This window comes from Ranitomeya imitator, chromosome 8 (genome assembly GCF_032444005.1).
Source record: "Ranitomeya imitator isolate aRanImi1 chromosome 8, aRanImi1.pri, whole genome shotgun sequence".
Taxonomy (NCBI): domain Eukaryota; kingdom Metazoa; phylum Chordata; class Amphibia; order Anura; family Dendrobatidae; genus Ranitomeya; species Ranitomeya imitator.
The window spans coordinates 76,897,972-76,917,103 of NC_091289.1; the positions used below are offsets into that span (position 1 = coordinate 76,897,972).

General features: G+C 46.3%; 1 protein-coding gene across 4 annotated transcripts in view; it reads left to right on the forward strand.

Moving 5' to 3' along the window:
• POLDIP3 (DNA polymerase delta interacting protein 3) overlaps positions 1–19,132 on the forward strand; it is a 102,783-nt gene that overhangs the window by 22,208 nt on the left and 61,443 nt on the right. The window lies entirely within an intron of this gene.

Genomic DNA, 19,132 nt, shown 5'->3' on the forward strand with positions numbered 1-19,132 from the left:
CTGTCTTTTTGATCACGTGTTATTCCACTTTTTGTTCGGCGGTATGATAATAAAGCGTCGTTTTTTGCCTCGTTTTTTTTTTTTTTTTCTTACGGTGTTTACTGAAGGGGTTAACTAGTGTGCCAGTTTTATAGGGCGAGTCGATACGGACGCGGCGATACTAAATATGTGTACTTTTATTGTTTTTTTTTTTTATTTAGATGAAGAAATGTATTTATGGGAATATTTTTTTTTTTTTCATTATTTAGGAATATTTTTTTTAAATTTTTTTTACACATTTGGAAATTTTTTTTTTTTTACTTTGTCCCAGGGGGGGACATCACAGATCAGTGATCTGACAGTTTGCACAGCACTCTGTCAGATCACTGATCTGACATGCAGCAGTGCAGGCTTCACAGTGCCTGCTCTGAGCAGGCTCTGTGAAGCCACCTCCCTCCCTGCAGGACCCGGATCCGCGGCCATCTTGGATCCGGGACCTGGAGCAGGGAGGGAGGGCGGCAAGACCCTCGCAGCAACGCGATTACATCGCGTTGCTGCGGGGGTCTCAGGGAAGCCCGCAGGGAGCCCCCCTCCCTGCGCGGTGCTTCCCTGCACCACCGGCACATCGCGATCATCTTTGATCGCGGTGTGCCGGGGGTTAATGTGCCGGGGGCGGTCCGTGACCGCTCCTGGCACATAGTGCCGGATGTCAGCTGCGATAGGCAGCTGACACCCGGCCGCGATCGGCGCCGCTCCCCCCGTGAGCGCTGCCGATCGCATATGACGTACTATTGCGTCCTTGGGAAGTAGGGCCCACCCCCCATGGACGCAATAGTACGTCTGATGGCAGAAAGGGGTTAAAGGGAAGGTGCCATCAAAAAAAATTTTTTTTTCAGAAATTGTAAAAATGTAAAGAATTAATGATTACATTTTCTTAAAAAATATTATCATTTGTTTATAATTTAGTAAAATATGAAAAATAATTTGAATTGTGTTGGAATTTCCACTTTTAAACACTAGGGGGAGCAGCTGCTGAAATTTCAGAAAAACCTAGTGTACAACTAGCTGACATTACTACACTGCAGTAATTATGGGCGGAGTCTGCTGACCTGTGTGATGTCTCCTCTCCTCCCCTTCTGGGTGTTTGCTAAGGGATTAGAGAGGATGATATTCAGGAACCCAGTGAGCAGCCATTTTGTTGGTGACTGCAGAGTATGGCTGCCGTCACACTATCAGTATTTGGTCAGTATTTTACCTCAGTATTTATAAGCCAAAACCAGGAGTGGAACAACTAGAGGAAAAGTATAATAGAAACATATGCACCACTTCTGTATTTATCACCCACTCCTGGATTTGGCTTACAAATACTGAGGTAAAATACTGACCAAATACTGATAGTGTGACGGCAGCCTTATACTGACAAGTAGACAGTCACCGAGGATGGCAGGCAGCAAGGATTCTGGGAGATATGTGGTGGAGGGAGCAGGGTGACAGCAGCACAGAGTATTTCAGGTCTATAGGTGCCCCCTGTTCAGTGCGCGGAGCAGCCAGGGATTGTACATAGGGCGCTGTCTTTTATACACATGGATGGACCGTCTGCTTGTTTGCTCCACAGAAATCCAGGAAACATTTCTGCGGATTGATGGCCTGGTCTGATCCAGACTTTGCATACAGACCCCATTCCCCTCCTCAGATCCGGTCTTCCCCATCCTGTCCTGGCAATGTGTGAAAGCGAGGCGACAGGCGCAGTCTGGGGTGACGCTGGGAAGGAAATGTAGCCATATAGTAACGATAAAAATGAGACCCCTCTCTTCTGCTACCTCACCAGCCTTCCCCTAACTACACCTAACTGGAGGTCATGCTGCCCCCTCTATTACCCCAGACCCGTGTGCAGGTGCTCAGCCAGAACCACCATAGAATGGGTCTGCTTTCTGAAGATAATACTGCCATAGTGTTCTCACATAATACCGCCATATAGATCACACACAATACTATCAAATAGATCACACAATACTGTCATACAGTTCTCACATAATACCACCATATAGATCACACCTAATACCGCCAGTGTTCTCACATACCGCCATATAGATCACACATAATACCGCCAGTGTTTTCACATACCGCCAAATAGATCACACATAATACTGCCAGTGTTCTCACTTACCACCATATGCTTCTCACATAATACCGCCATATAGATCTCACATGTATTGTAAATACTCGGCCAGAATGAAGTCCTTTATTAATCTTTTTTAAACCATACCGAACGCATAATCCTCGACTCCCTCATCTCCCACAACAAAAATAATAAACCACAATGGGGAAAGACACGCAAGGGGGAGAGGAGTGCATAGGAGAGGATTAGATACTGACTGCTGAGCCGTGTATCTAATCCTGTCCTGTGTGATACTGTGCTGCGCCATGTATCTAATCCTATCTTGTGTGATACTGTACACAGGACGGGTTTAGCTACACAAGACTAGATTAGCTACACAGGACAGAGGTAGCAGTGGTAGATGGTATATAGAGGCAGGCAGCAGTGGTAGATGGTATATAGAGGCAGGCAGCAGTGGTAGATGGTATATAGAGGCAGGCAGCAGTGGTAGATGGTATATAGAGGCAGGCAGCAGTGGTAGATCTTATATAGGGGCTGGTAGCGGTGGTATATAGGGGCTGGTAGCGGTGGTATATAGGGGCTGGTAGGTCAGGTTTCTAGACCGGCCCCTCAGGTTAATATCATAATTGCGGTCTGTTTGATTGGGCACGGCCGCTCTACTAATGAATATATATTATTTTCCTCTGGAGACACGTGTGAGATTGGTTCCCAGGGATAGCTTCCCTCAGGCCGCAATTTAGCATCTCCCCTCCAAGACCTAGAAGGTGCCAAATGTTGCTTTTCTTTTCGGCCTTAGTTAGACCTCCTGGTGAGATCTGGAGACAGAATTTCTACTATTCCCAAGGAAGTACCTATTAACACCTAGGTGCGACTTGCCTTCAGGACAGATGTTACATTATCACTGGTCACACACATAACCATATATATATATAATAATAATAATAATTTTTATTTATATAGCGCCAACATATTCCGCAGCGCTTTACAAATTATAGAGGGGACTTGTACAGACAATAGACATTACAGCATAACAGAAATACAGTTCAAAACAGATACCAGGGGGAATGAGGGCCCTGCTCGCAAGCTTACAGACTGAGGAAAAGGGGAGACACGAGAGGTGGATGGTAACAATTGCTTTAGTTATTCGGACCGGCCTTAGTGTAAGGCTCGGGTGTTCATGTAAAGCTGCATGAACCAGTTAGCTGCCTAAGTATGTAGCAGTACAGACACAGAGGGCTATTAACTGCATAAAGTGAATTAGAACATGATGCGAGGAACCTGTTTTTTTTTTTTTTATATATAAATAGGCCACACAGGGATCGTTAGGTTAATGCATTGAGGCGGTAGGCCAGTCTGAACAAGTGAGTTTTTAGGGTACGCTTAAAACTGTGGGGATTGGGGATTAATCGTATTAACCTAGGTAGTGCATTCCAAAGAATCGGCGCAGCACGTGTAAAGTCTTGGAGACGGGAATGGGAGGTTCTGATAATTGAAGATGCTAACCTTAGGTCATTAGCAGAGCGGAGGGCACGGGAAGGGTGGTAGACTGAGACCAGAGAGGAGATGTAGGGTGGTGCAGAGCCATGGAGTGCTTTGTGGATGAGGGTAGTAGTTTTGTACTGGATTCTGGAGTGGATGGGTAACCAGTGTAATGACTGGCACAAGGTAGAGGCATCGGTGTAACGGTTGGTGAGGAATATGATCCTGGCAGCAGCATTCAGGACAGATTGGAGTGGGGAAAGTTTGGTAAGAGGGAGGCCGATTAGTAGAGAGTTACAATAGTCCAGACGAGAATGAATAAGTGAAACAGTAAGAGTTTTTGCAGAGTCGAAAGTAAGAAAAGGGCGAATTCTAGAAATGTTTTTGAGATGCAGGTAAGAAGAGCGAGCCAGTGATCGAATGTGGGGGGTGAATGAAAGGTCAGAATCAAGGATGACCCCAAGGCAGCGGGCATGTTGCTTTGGAGTAATGGTGGAACCGCACACGGAGATGGCAATGTCAGGCAAAGGTAGGTTAGTAGAGGGAGAGAACACGAGGAGCTCAGTTTTTGACAGGTTTAGTTTCAGATAGAGGGAGGACATGATGTTAGAGACAGCGGTAAGACAATCACTGGTGTTTTCTAAAAAGGTCGGCGTGACAATAGGAGAAGAGGTGTATAATTGGGTGTCGTCAGCATAGAGATGGTACTGGAAACCAAATCTACTGATTGTTTGTCCAATAGGGGCAGTATACAACGAGAAGAGTAGGGGGCCTAGGACTGCTCCTTGAGGAACCCCAACAGTAAGGGGAAGGTGAGAGGAGGAGGAACCAGCAAAACATACAGTGAAGGATCGGTCAGAGAGATAGGAGGAGAACCAGGAGAGAACGGTGTCCTTGAGGCCGATGAAGCGGAGCATAGTGAGGAGGAGCTGATGATCCACAGTATCGAATGCTGCAGAGAGATCCAAGAGAATTAGCATGGAGTAGTGACCATTAGATTTAGCTGTTAGTAGGTCATTAGAGACTTTAGTGAGGGCAGTTTCAGTAGAGTGTAAAGAGCGGAAGCCAGATTGAAGAGGGTCGAGAAGAGAGTTATCTGAGAGCTAGCGGGTAATATATATATTTCACCACAGTGATAGTCTGCCAATCACACGATAAATGAGCAAAACATTCAGGTGAAATGATTTTTAAACTTTCTCCCATTGTTCTCAGGAGCATAACAACCTGTGTAAGCAGGACTCGAGCTGCTGAGGACAATGACAGTCTATTGCCACTGATTGGTCTGGCACAGATTGCTCAGTGGGAATCATTTAGCACGATCTGCTTGTGTAAAATTATGTAAATGATCGCCAGTTGGTTAGTATTTATTTATCAGCTGTTTAGTGCCGGTTCGCGGAGGTCACAGACCCTACTTCAACAATGTTGGATGGTCAGACAACCTGTTTAACCCCTTTCTGACATATGACGTACTATCCCGTTGAGGTGGGGTGGGCCCGTATGACCACCGACGGGATAGTACGTCATAGCGATCGGGGGTCGGATACCCGATTGTCTTTAGGATAATTTTAGCTTCACTGGACAAAAAAAAAAAAAGTGCATTAACCCCTTTCTGACATTGGACGTACTATTCCGTCCATGTGGGGAGGGCCCTAATTCCCAAGGACGGAATAGTACGTCATAGCGATCGGGAGCGCGGCCGGGTGTCAGCTGCCTATCGCAGCTGACATCCGGCACTATGTGCCAGGAGCAGTCACCGACAGCCCCCGGCACATTAACCCCCGGCACACCACGTTCAAACATGATCACGGTGTGCCGGCGGTATAGGGAAGCATTGCGCAGGGAGGGGGCTCCCTGCGCGCTTCCCTGAGACCCCCGGAGCAACACGATGTGATCGCGTTGCTGCGAGGGTCTCTTACCTCCTCCTCCTCCTTGCAGGCCTGGATCCAAGATGGCCGCGGCATCCGGGTCCTGCAGGGAGGCGGCTTCACTGCGCCTGCTCAGAGCAGGCGCCGGGAAGCCAGGAGAAATGCACGTCATATCGCTGATCTGACACAGTGCACAGCAAAGTGTCAGATCAGCGTTCTTACACTATAACATGATGCCCCCTCCGGGGCAATGTTATAGTGTAAAAAAAAAAAAAAATATTCAGATGTGTAAAAAAAAATTTAAAAAAAAATTCCCCCAAAAAATATTCTTATAAATACATTTCTTTATCTAAATAAAAAACAATAAAAGTACACATATTTAGTATCGCCGCGTCCGTAACGACCCCACCTATAAAACTATATCACTAGTTAACCCCTTCAGTGAACACCGTAATAAAAAAAACGCTTTATTCTCATACCGCCAAGCAAAAGTGGAATAACACGCGATCAAAAAGACTGATGTAAATAACCATGGTACCGCTGAAAACGTCATCTTATCCCGCAAAAAACGAGCTACCATACAGCACCATCAGCGAAAAAATAAAAGTTATAGTCCTTAGAATAAAGCGATGCAAAAATAATTATTTTATCTATAAAATAGTTATCGTATAAAAGCGCCAAAACATAAAAAAAATGATATGAGGTATCGCTGTAATCGTACTTACCCGAAGAATAAAACTACTTTATCAATTTTACCAAACGCAGAATGGTATAAACGCCTCCCCCAAAAGAAATTCATGAATAGCTGGTTTTTGGTCATTCTGCCTCACAAAAATCGGAATAAAAAGCGATCAAAAAATGTCACGTGTCCGAAAATGGGACCAATAAAAACGTCAACTCGTCCTGCAAAAAACAAGACCTCACATGACTCTGTGGACCCAAATATGGAAAAATTATAGCTCTCAAAATGTGGTAACACAAAATATTTTTTGCAATAAAAAGCGTCTGTCTTTTAACCCTTATAACTCCCTAACAAAAAAAAAATTTGGTTCCAAAAGTGTGCTGATGTAAAGTAGACATGTGGGAAATGTTACTTATTAAGTATTTTGTGACATATCTCTGTGATTTAATTGCATAAAAATTCAAGTTGGAAAATTGCAAAATTTTCTAAATCTTCGCCAAATTTCGATTTTTTTTTTTTTTTTTTTTTTTTTTTTTTTTTTTTTTCCTTCCCCCACAATTAAACTCAGGTAATATCAAAAAAATGTTACCACTATCATGAAGTACAATATGTCACGAGAAAACAGTGTCAGAATCGCCAAGATCCGTTGAAGCTTTCCAGAGTTATAACCTCATAAAGGGACAGTGGTCAGAATTGTAAAAAATGGCCTGGTCATTAACGTGCAAACCACCCTTGGGGGTTAAGGGTATGTGCACACGATGCAGATTTAGTGCAGATCTGCAGCAGATTTTTCTGCTGCAGATCTGCACTGTGATTTAGGCTATGTGCACACGTTGCGGATTAGGCTTAGGAATTTCTGGTGCGGATTCTTCCTCTCCTGGCAGAAAACGCAGCTGTGGATTTGTCGCGTTTTTTGTTCAGTTCCGCAGTGTTTTTTGTGCGTTTTTGCTGCGGCTTTCTTGCGGATTTGCTGCGTTTTTTACCCCTGCGGTTTTCTATAATGGAATGGGTACAAAAACGCTGCAGATTCACAAAAAAGTGACATGCTACTTCTTTTAAACCGCAGCGTTTCTGCAGCGGATTTTCCACAAAGTGTGCACAGCATTTTTTCTCGTCTCCCATGACAGCACACCTGAGAGGGATCCGCCCAGTCGGGACAGGAAACCTACTGAAATAAAAGGGCGGTACCTCTCCCTCGCTTCAGTTGGGTTTCCTGTCCTGATGGGAACCCTTTGTGCTGAAATCATGGCGGTATTTTTTATTTTTATTTTTTTATTGAAGATCCACTTACCCACTCCTGTCCCGGCACTGGACTCTGGGGGCCATTCTGCGGCTGCCATGCTGCTCTCTCCCCCTCTCTGGGCGACTTCCAGCGTCAAAGCGGCGCGCCGGATCCAAGATGGCAGCGCCCATGGAATGAACGCCGGTAACAGTATATGCTTCCCAGCGGTGTGCAGGAGGGGGAGAGGAGCGATATGATTACCGGAAGAGGCGGGGAGCACTATGGAAGACCCTTTATTAAGGGGATGGCTGCACAGAACGTCGCTCACCTCCATACAGATTCCAGAGATGGAGGATTGTATGGATCAGCAGCAGCAGTGGTCATTACAGCAGCAGCAAGCAGAGCCCTTATCAGGTGATACACCAGCGAGCGAAGAAAGATGGCCACTCAAGTGGAAGGAGCGGCAATCGTCCTAGTCGGACGTCTCAGGACTCTTCAGCTTCCAGGGAGGAACGTTCCCCGTGCTCCTAGTCCGCCTCGGAATCCGGTACCCTTTATGATTCAGAGACATGGGATAAAGTTCCGAAAATCGATGGTGCGGTGGCTAGATCGTCTAAAAAGTTATCCCTTCCCTTAGAAGACTCTGGTGTGTTAAGGGATCCCTTAGATAAATAAGCGGATGGGTTCCTGAGGCACACCTGGGAAGCGACTGCAGGGGGCTTAAAACCAGCAGGGACCTGTGTCTCTCGCTCCCTTATTGTCTGGCTACAGCAGATAGAGGAGCAACTGAAGTCTAAAGCCCCGAGGGATGAAATTTTAATGAATGTAACTTTGGCTAAAGGTGCAGCTGCCTTTGTAGCGGATTCTTCAGCAGACTCCGTAAGGCTGGCGGCTAGGGCGGCAAGTTTATCCAACGCGGCTAGACTTGCTCTCTGGTTGAAGGGGTGCCCGGGTGATTTACCTTCAAAAAATAGACTCTGTTCTATACCGTGTGACGGCCATTTCCTCTTCGGTCAAAAATTAGAAGACATTTTAGAGAAAGCAGGAGATAGAAAAAAGGGATTTCCTCGTTTTCCTGTGGACTTTAGAAGGCCTTATTTTCGGAGGGGCAAATTTAGTAGGGGCCACCCCCCGGGAGATAGAAGGAATTGGGACTCCAGAAATAGGAAGGGATCTGGATATATGTTTAAAGGTCCCTCAACATCAGCGAAAAAGCCCTCCCAATGACGCCAGGCTGGAGGTGGGGGGAAGGCTTTCATCTTTTCTCCCAGCCTGGGTAAACATCTCCCCCAGTCATTGGACTCTAAAGTTCATCAAACATGGCCTAAAAATAGATTTTGTTTTTCCACCGCGACAAACTTTTGTTTTAACACCCCAAAGGAAAACCCCGGAGGAGCAGCTAGCTTTGGAGACAGAGGTACTGGAGCTGGTATCAAAACGGGTTCTGGTGGAAGTCCCGGGGGAAGAGCAGGGAAAAGGTTTTTACTCCCCTCTTTTTTTTTTTATACGAAAACCGGACGGTCTCTGAGAACCATTGTAAATTTAACCCCTTAGTGACAGAGCCAATTTGGTACTTAATGACCAGGCCAATTTTTGCAATTCTGACCACTGTCACTTTATGAGGTTATAACTCTGGAACGCTTCAACGGATCCCGCTGATTCTGAGATTGTTTTTTCGTGACATATTGTACTTCATGTTAGTGGTAACATTTCTTCGATATTACTTGCGATTATTTATGAAAAAAACGGAAATATGGCAAATTTTTAAAATTTTGCAATTTTCAAACTTTGTAATTTTATGCTTTTAAATCAGAGAGATATGTCATAAAAAATAGTTAATAAATAACATTTCCCACATGTCTACTTTACATCAGCACAATTTTGGAAACAAAATTTTTTTTTGTTAGGGAGTTATAAGGGTTAAATTTGACCAGCAATTTCTCATTTTTACAACACCATTTTTTTTTAGGGACCACATCACATTTGAAGTCATTTTGAGGGGTCTATATAATAGAAAATAATGAAGTGTGACACCATTCTAAAAACTACACCCCTCAAGGTTCTCAAAACCACATTCAAGAAGTTTATTAACCCTTTACGTGCTTCACAGGAACTGAAACAATGTGGAAGGAAAAAATGAACATTTAACTTTTTTTTGCAAACATCTTAATTCAGAACCATTTTTTTTATTTTCACAAGTGTAAAAACAGAAATGTAACCATAAATTTTGTTATGCAATTTCTCCTGAATACGCCAATACCCCATATGTGGGGGTAAACCACTGTTAGGGCGCACCGCAGAACTTAGAAGTGAAGGAGCGCCGTTTGACTTTTTCAATGCAGAATTGGCTGGAATTGAGATCGGACACCATGTCACATTTAGAGAGCCCCTGATGTACCTAAACAGTGGAAACTCCCCACAAGTGACACCATTTTGGAAACTAGACCCCTTAAGGAACTTATCTAGATGTGTGGTGAGCACTTTGAACCCCCAAGTGCTTCACAGAAGTTTATAACGTAGAGCCGTGAAAATAAAAAATCGCTTTTGTTTACACAAAAATGATCTTTTTGCCCACAAATTCTTATTTTCACAAGGGTAACAGGAGAAATTAGACCACAAAAGTTGTTGTGCAATTTCTCCTGAGTACGTCGATACCCAATATGTGGGGGTAAACCACTGTTTGGGCGCACCGCAGAGCTTGGAAGAGAGAGTGCCGTTTTACTTTTTCAATGTAGAATTGGCTGGAATTGAGATCGGACGCCATGTCGCGTTTGGAGAGCCCCTGATGTGCCTAAACAGTAGAAATCCCCCACAAGTGACCCCATTTTGGAAACTAGACCCCCCATGGAACTTATCTAGATGTGTGGTGAGAACCTTGAATGCCCAAGTGCTTCACAGAAGTTTATAATGCAGAGCCGTGAAAATAAAAAAAAATTTTTTTTTCCACAAAAAAGATTTTTTAGCCACCAAATTTTTATTTTCACAAGGGTAACAAGAGAAACTGGACCCCAAAAGTTGTTGTCCAATTTGTCCTGAGTATGCTGGTACCCCATATGTGGGGGTAAACCACTGTTTGGGCGCACTGCAGAGCTCGGAAGGAAGGAGCGCCGTTTTGGAATGCAGACTTTGATAGAATGGTCTGCGGGTATTATGTTGCGTTTGCAGAGCCCCTGATGTACCTAACCAGTAGAAACCCTCCACAAGTGACCCCATTTTGGAAACTAGACCCCCCAAGGAACTTATCTAGATGTGTGGTGAGAACTTTGAATGCCCAAGTGCTTCACAGAAGTTTAGAATGCAGAGTCGTGAAAATAAAAAATATTTTTTTTTTCACAAAAAAGATTTTGTAGCCCCCAAGTTTTTATTTTCACAAGGGTAACAGGAGAAATTGGACTGCAATAGTTGTTGTCCAATTTATCCCGAGTACGCTGATGCGCCATATGTGGCGGTAAACCACTGTTTGGGCGCACGGCAGAGCTCGGAAGGGAAGGAGCGCCTTTTTGGAATGCAGACTTTGATAGAATGGTCTGTGGGCATTATGTTGCGATTGCAGCGCCCCTGATGTACCTAAACTGTAGTAACCCCCCACAAGTGACCCCATTTTGGAAACTAGACCCCCCAAGGAACTTATCTAGATGTGTGGTGAGAACTTTGAATGCCCAAGTGCTTCACAGAAGTTTAGAATGCAGAGTCGTGAAAATAAAAAATATTTTTTTTTTTCACAAAAAAGATTTTGTAGCCCCCAAGTTTTTATTTTCACAAGGGTAACAAGAGAAATTGGACCCCAGAAGTTGTTGTCCAATTTATCCCGAGTACGCTGATGCCCCGTATGTGGGGGTAACCCACTGTTTGGGCGCACGGCAGAGCTCAGAAGGGAGGGAGCACCATTTGACTTTTTGAGCGCAAAATTGGCTGTCGTGTTTGGAGACCCCCTGATGTACCTAAACAGTGGTAACCCCCCAATTCTAGCTCCAACCCTAACCCCAACACACCCCTAACCCTAATCCCAACCTCATCCATAATCCTAATCACTAACCCTAACCATAATCACAACCCTTACCCCAAAACAACCCTAATGTCAACCCTAACCATAACCCTAATCAAAACCCTAAATCCAACACACCCCTAATCCTAATCTCAACCCTAACCTCAAACCTAACCCTAATCCCAATACACCCCTAATCACAACCCTAACCTTAACCCTAATCCCAAACCTAACCCTAATCCCAAGCGTAACCCTAATGCCAACCCTAACCCTAATACGAACCCAAATCCAAACCCTAACCCTAATCCCAGCTCTAACCCTAACTTTAGCCCCAACCCTAACCCTAGCCCTAGGGCTACTTTCACACTTGCGTCGTTTGGCATCCGTCGCAATCCGTCGTTTTGGACAAGAAACGGATCCTGCAAATGTGCCCGCAGGATGCGTTTTTTGCCCATAGACTTGTATTGCCGACGGATCGTGACGGATGGCCACACGTCGCGTCCGTCGTGCACTGGATCAGTTGTGTTTTGGCGGAGCGTCGGCACAAAAAAACGTTCAATGAAACGTTTTTTTGTACGTCGCATCCGCCATTTCTGACCGCGCATGCGTGGCCGTAACTCCGCCCCCTCCTCCCCAGGACATAGATTGGGCAGCGGATGTGTTGAAAAACTACAGCTGCTGCCCACGTTGTGCACAATTTTCACAACGTGCGTCGGTATGTCGGGCCGACGCATTGCGACGGCCCCGTGCCGACGCAAGTGTGAAAGAAGCCTAACCCTAAGTTTAGCCCCAACCCTAACCCTAAATTTAGCCCCAACCCTAACCCTAAATTTAGCCCCAACCCTAGCCCTACCCCTAACCTAACCCTACCCCTAACCTAACCCTACCCCTAACCTAACCCTACCCCTAACCTAACCCTACCCCTAACCTAACCCTAACCTAACCCTAACCTACCCCTAACCCTAACCCAACCCTAACCCTACCCCTAACCCTACCCCTAATTTTAGCCCCAACTGCTGTTCTCCTGCCGGCCGGCAGATGGAGACAGATGGCGGGCGCACTGGGCATGCGTCCGCCATGTTCTGCTGCCGGCGGCCAGGAGGAGCAGCAAGAGGATCCAGGGACCTAGGTGAGTATGCTAGGGTCCCTGAATCCCCCTATTTCTCTGTCCTCTGATGTGCGATCACATCAGAGGACAGAGAATTACACTTTACTTTTTTTTTTTTTTTTGCGGTCGCCGGTAAACAGTTAATTACCGGCGATCGCAAAACAGGGGTCGGTAATACCGACCCCGATCGTGCTCTTTGGGGTCTCGGCTACCCCCGGCAGCCGAGACCCCAAAGATTCTCCCGGTGCCGGCAGGCGCACTGCGCATGCGCCCGCCATTTTGAAGATGGCGGCGCCCACCGGGAGACACGAGGAGCATCGGGGGAGCTAGGTGAGTATTGGGGGGCCACCTGGGACCCCTTTTCTCTGTCCTCCGATGTGCGATCACATCGGAGGACAGAGAAATTAAAAAGAGATCGCTTTTTTTTTTTTTTTTGCGATCGCCGGTAAACGGTTAATTACCGGCGATCGCAAATGCGGGGTGGGTTAAAAACCCCCCGAATCATGTTCTCTGGGGTCTCGGCTACCCTCGGCAGCCGAGACCCCGGAGAAAATCGGCTTCTGGGGGGCGCTATGGACTTTTTCCACAGCGCCGTTAATTAACGGCGCTGTGGTTTAAGTACCCTTAGCGGCCGCCGTTAAAAGGCGTATCGGCGGTCGCTAAGGGGTTAAAAAATCTAAATCGGTCAGTAGTAAACTGCTCCTTCAAAATGGAGTCGGTGAATACGGCGATAAAACTTTTGTTCCCAGGTTGCTTCATGGCAGCCATAGACCTAAAGGACGCCTACTACCACGTCCCAATTCATCAAGACTACCAAAAATTCCTAAGAGTGGCGGTATATGTCCAAAGTTGTCTCAGGCACTATCAATATGCTGCCCTACCATTCGGCCTATCAATAGCACCGAGAGTTTTTACCAAGCTAATGTCAGAAGTCATGTCCTTCCTCTGCTCTCAGAACGTGGTTATAGTTCCGTATCTGGACGACTTCCTTATAATAGGGAACTCAGCAGCACATTGCCTGTCACAAATAAAACAAGTCATAACAACGCTAGAGCGGTTGGGGTGGAAAATAAATCTTGCCAAGTCGAGGTTGACGCCGGAGCTAGTTCAGTCCTTTCTGGGTTTAGTTCTGGACTCCAGGCGTCAGCTTTGTCTCCTAGCAGAAAACAAGCTGGTCAAAATTCAAAATCTTGTAGAATCAGCAATTCATCACCCCGTAATGACGTTGAGAAAGGCAATGTCCCTGTTGGGTTCTCTGACATCCTGTATACCCGCAGCAAGATGGGCACAGTTCCATCTAAGACAGTTACAGTGGGAGGTCCTGTCAGCGCAGAGGTGGTTAAAAGGGCATTTAGAGGGGAAGCTACGCCTTTCATTAGAGGTAACGGATTCCCTAAAATGGTGGGCCGTGAGATATCATTTGGCGTCGGGGGTCCAGTGGATAACTCCGATAGATCAGATCATCACCACAGACGCAAGCGGTTCAGGATGGGGGGCTCATTTAGGGACTCTCTCAGTTCAGGGATCTTGGTCGCAATTAGAATCACAACAGGCGTCAAATCTAAGAGAGTTATGGGCTGTAGAGAGAGCTGTAAAACATTTCCTTCCCATCCTTCAGGGTCACCATACCAGGGTCATGTCAGACAATCACGCAGTGGTTGCGTATATCAACCACCAAGGGGGGACGAGATCCCCCGACCCTGATGAAGTCAGCGTCTGTCCTCTTACAACTAGCGGAGCGCCACCTATTATCCCTCTCGGCTCTCCACATAAAGGGAGTCGAGAATAAGTCGCAAGACACTGAAACAAGGAGAGTGGTCTTTGAATCCCCAGGTGTTTCAACAGATAGTGCAGGCTTGTAGCTTACCTGTAATAGATTTATTTGCCACCCTAAACAACAGGAAAGTAGAGAGTTTTTGTTCATTAGACCCGAGAGAGAAACCCTTCTCGGTAGATGCTCTCCAAATACAATGGAATTTCAGTCTCGCGTATGTGTTTCCACCGATAGCGATGATTCCGACAGTGGTAAGGAAGATCAGAATGGAGCAGGCGAGAGTAATTTTGATTGCTCCATTTTGGCCAAAAAGACCTTGGTTCTCCCTCCTGAGACAAATGTCAGTGACCGATCCATGGATTCTGCCAGAAATTCCAGACCTGCTTACTCAGGGTCCAATATGCCACTCTCAAGTGAAGGGCTTCCATCTTGCAGCCTGGAATTTGAGAGGGCGTTATTGAGTAGGCAGGGGTTTTCACCAAGGTTAGTCTCCACCCTGTTGAAAAGTAGAAAGCCAGTTACATCGAGGATATATGGCAGAACATGGAAAAAGTTTCTGGATTTTTCAGGACAACCTTTGGGGGACAAGGCTCCTGTAGGTACTATTTTAGAGTTTTTACAGGTGGGTTTACAACTAGGGTTGGCAACTAATACGCTCAAGGTACAAGTGTCGGCATTAGGAGCCTTGTATAATTGTAATCTGGCCTCCAATAGATGGGTGTCCTGCTTTATAAAATCCTGTAGTAGATGTAGACCAGTGGTAATTCAGAGGGTTCCTCCATGGGATTTGAATCTGGTGTTAGAGGCTCTGACTAGTGATCCATTTGAACCTTTGCAGGAATCATCGATAAATACTCACTCTTAAGACAGTACTTCTGGTAGCGTTGACATCAGCCCGTAGGGTGAGTGATTTGCAGGCCCTGTCTATCGCCCCTCCTTACACGCAGATATTTGATGAGAGTAGTGCTCAGACCAGATCCGGCATATCTGCCGAAGGTAGTACTTAAGTTCCATAGGAGCCAAGAAATTGTGTTACCCTCTTTTTGTGATAATCCCAAGAACCCAGGGGAAGAGAAATTTCATACACTGGATGTAAGAAGAGCTATTTTGCAGTATATATCTTTGACTAGTCAGTGGAGGAAGGATCAGTCCTTATTTGTAGCTTTCCAGGGTAGCAGGAAGGTATATGGGATATTCAAGGGTACTATTGCTAGGTGAATTAGGGAGGCCATTTCCTTATCCTATGCTTCTCGTGGTGCCCCGATCCCTGAAGGCATCAAGGCTCACTCCACCAGAGCTGTGGCTACTTCCTGGGCAGAAAAAGCAGAGGTATCGATTGATCAGATTTGTAAGGCCGCTACCTGGTCCTCACCGTCTACTTTCTTTAAACACTACCGACTAAATCTATCCTCTTCAACTGACCTTACCTTTGGTAGAAGAGTGCTGCAAGCGGTGGTCCCTCCCTAAGGTGTTTCTTCTCCAAAAATCTCTCAGGTGTGCTGTCATGGGAGACGGGAAAACACCAAGGTTACTTACTGGTAGCCAGTTTTTCCGGAGCCCATGACAGCACCTGTATATTCCCTCCCTTCTTTTTTTCACCCTTTTGGTGCGCACTTTTTTAGTTGGGTGTTATTTGTTATTATGATGTGGTGGTAGATTGCCATGTGTACTAACCAAGGGGGCCTCTCATGCTCTGAAAACCAACTGAAGCGAGGGAGTGGTACCTCCCTTTTATTTCAGTAGGTTTCCTGTCCCGACTGGGCGGATACCTCTCAGGTGTGCTGTCATGGGCTCCGGAAAAAGCGGCTACCAGTAAGTAACCTTGGTGTTTTTTTTTCTCATTGATTTACATTGTACTGTAAATCAATTGCAGATCTTCAGCGTTTCTGCACTGCAAAAAACGCTGCGGATTTGCAGAGAACCCGCAACGTGTGCACATACCCTCACAGTACAATGTAAATCAATGTGGGAAAAAAAAAAGCTGTGCACATGGTGCAGAAAAATCCGTGCAGAATCGCTGCAGATTTCAAAATGCATGTCACTACTTTTGTGCGTTTCTGCAGCGTTTCTGCACCCCTCCATTAAGGCTATGTGCACATGTTGCGGATCCGCAGCGTTTTTTTGCAGTGCAGAAACGCTGCAGATCCGCAATTGATTTACAGTACAATGTAAATCAATGAGAAAAAAAATGCTGTGCACACTTTGCGGAAAATCCGCTGCGGAAACGCTGCGGTTAAAAGAAGTAGCATGTCACTACTTTTTTGTGAATATGCAGCGTTTTTGTACCCATTCCATTATAGAAAACCGCAGGAGTAAAAAACGCAGCAAATTCGCAAGAAAAACGCACAAAAACGCAGCGGAACCGCACAAAAAAGCGATAAATCCGCAGGTGCGTTTTTTGCCAGGAGAGGCAGAACCCGCACCAGAAATTCCTAAGCCTAATCCGCAACGTGTGCACATAGCCTAAGCTTGTTTTCCACTATGATGCTTTAACCTCTTAAAGGGAACATGTCACCCCCTCAAAGATGAGCTAAGCCCACCAGCATCAGGGGCTTATCTACAGCATTCTGTAATGCTGTAGATAAGCCCCCGATGTATCCTGAAAGATGAGAAAAAGAGGTTAGATTATACTCACCTGGGGGGCAGTCTGATCCGATAGGTGTCGCAGTCCGGGGCCTCGCATTTAAAGAGCCACTAACATGTCGCATTTGAAGAGCCACTGACATGTGAAAACAGCAGAAACCCCTCACAAGTGACCCCATTTTGGAAACTAGACCCCTCTAGGAATTCATCAAGGGGTGTAGTGAATATTTTGAACCCATGGGTGCCTCCCAGAATTTTATAACATTGAGACATGGAAATGACCTTTTAGTTGTAAAAATGTAATTCTTGTATTTGCTGCAAATTTGACAGGTACACGAGGGTCAATAGGGGAAACTAGACCCCACAATTTATTGCACAACTACATGGTGGCCCGATTCTAATGCATCGTGTATTCTATAATATGTATGTAGTTTTTTTATGAAGATTGCAGAATAATGCAATGAATACAAAGGATTCGGCCGGCCGGGCGTGACCAATTATCGAAGCGTGGTTCAAATCCGCGTCAATTCGAGGCCAGACTGCGTCTGTCGCTGATTGTTTGCAGCTTGTCGGGTGCGACCAATTAGTGCAGCCAGGGCTAGCTGCAGGTTTTTGAGGGTCCCTGGCGAAAGTCGCACAGCCCACGCAGTATATTGCACAGCCCACGCAGTGTATATTGCACAGCCCACGCAGTGTATATTGCACAGCCCACGCAGTGTATATTGCACAGCCCACGCAGTGTATATTGCACAGCCCACGCAGTGTATATTGCACAGCCCACGCAGTGTATATTGCACAGCCCACGCAGTGTATATTGCACAGCCCACGCAGTGTATATTGCACAGCCCACGCAGTGTATATTGCACAGCCCACGCAGTGTATATTGCACAGCCCACGCAGTGTATATTGCACAGCCCACGCAGTGTATATTGCACAGCCCACGCAGTGTATATTGCACAGCCCACGCAGTGTATATTGCACAGCCCACGCAGTGTATATTGCACAGCCCACGCAGTGTATATTGCACAGCCCACGCAGTGTATATTGCACAGCCCACGCAGTGTATATTGCACAGCCCACGCCACAATTTCTCTCCAAAGTGGTGCTGCCCCATATGTTGTCAGAAATTGTTAGGCCATGAGGGCTGAGAAGGAACGAGTGCTATTTGGCTTTTGAAGCACAGATTTTGGTAGAATAGTTTACAGGTGACATTTGCGGAGCCCCAAAGGTGCCAGAACAACAGAAAAACCCCAAGGTCACCCCCATTGTAGAAACTGCATCTCTCAATGCATTCATCTACAGCTGCAATTACTATTTTCGAACATCCACACCAAGCTTTTATTCTGGAGAATTGCAAATCGCAATGCGTCGTTTATGGCAAAAAACGCATCCTGCAAAGTTGTTTGCAGGATGCGTTTTTGCCCCATAGATTAACATTAGCGACGCATTGCGACACTTTGCCACACGTCGCAACCGTCGTGCGACGGTTGCGCCGTGTTGTGGCGGACCGCCGGGAGCAAAAAACGTTACATTACATGTAACGCGTTTTTTGCTCCTGACGGACCGCTTTTTCCGACCGCGCATGCGCGGCCGGAACTCCGCCCCCACGCGGCCGGAACTCCGCCCCCACCTCCCCGCACCTGACAATGGGGCAGCGGATGCGCCGGAGAAATGCATCCGCTGCACCCGTTGTGCAGTGCGTCAAACGCTAGCGTCGGAATCTCTGCCCGACGCATTGCGACGGGGAGATTCCGACGCTAGCGTGAAAGTAGCCTAAGAGGGAACCCGAACAAATTTGCTCAACTCTAGTCTTCATTAAAATGCTGCTGGGGAAGCACATGTGCAGATCGGATGCTGGCTCGGTTATAGCTTTGGAACTCTTCAACCGATTCCACTGATTCTGAGAGGTTTTTCGTGACAGATTGTACTTCATGTTGGTGGTAAAATGTCTTCGATATGAAGAAAAAAAACGAAATTTGGCAGACATTTTGAAAACTTTGCAATTTTGAAACTTTTAATTTTTGGTCCCTTAAAAGGAATCTGTGACCCCAAAAATCGTATATGAGCTAAGGCCACCGGCATCAGGGGCTTATGTGCAGCATTCTGAAATGCTGTAGGTAAGCCCGCGATGTAACCTGAAAGGTAAGAAAAACCGGTTATATTATGCTCACCCAGAGGCGGTCCGGGTCCGATGGGCGTCGCGGTCCGGGTCCGGCGCCTCCTAGCTTCATACGATGACGTTCTCTTCTTGTCTTCCAGCCGCGCCTCCGGGGCAGGCGCACTTTGTCTGCCCTGTTGAAGGCAGAGCAAATTACTGCAGTGCGCAGGCGCCGGGC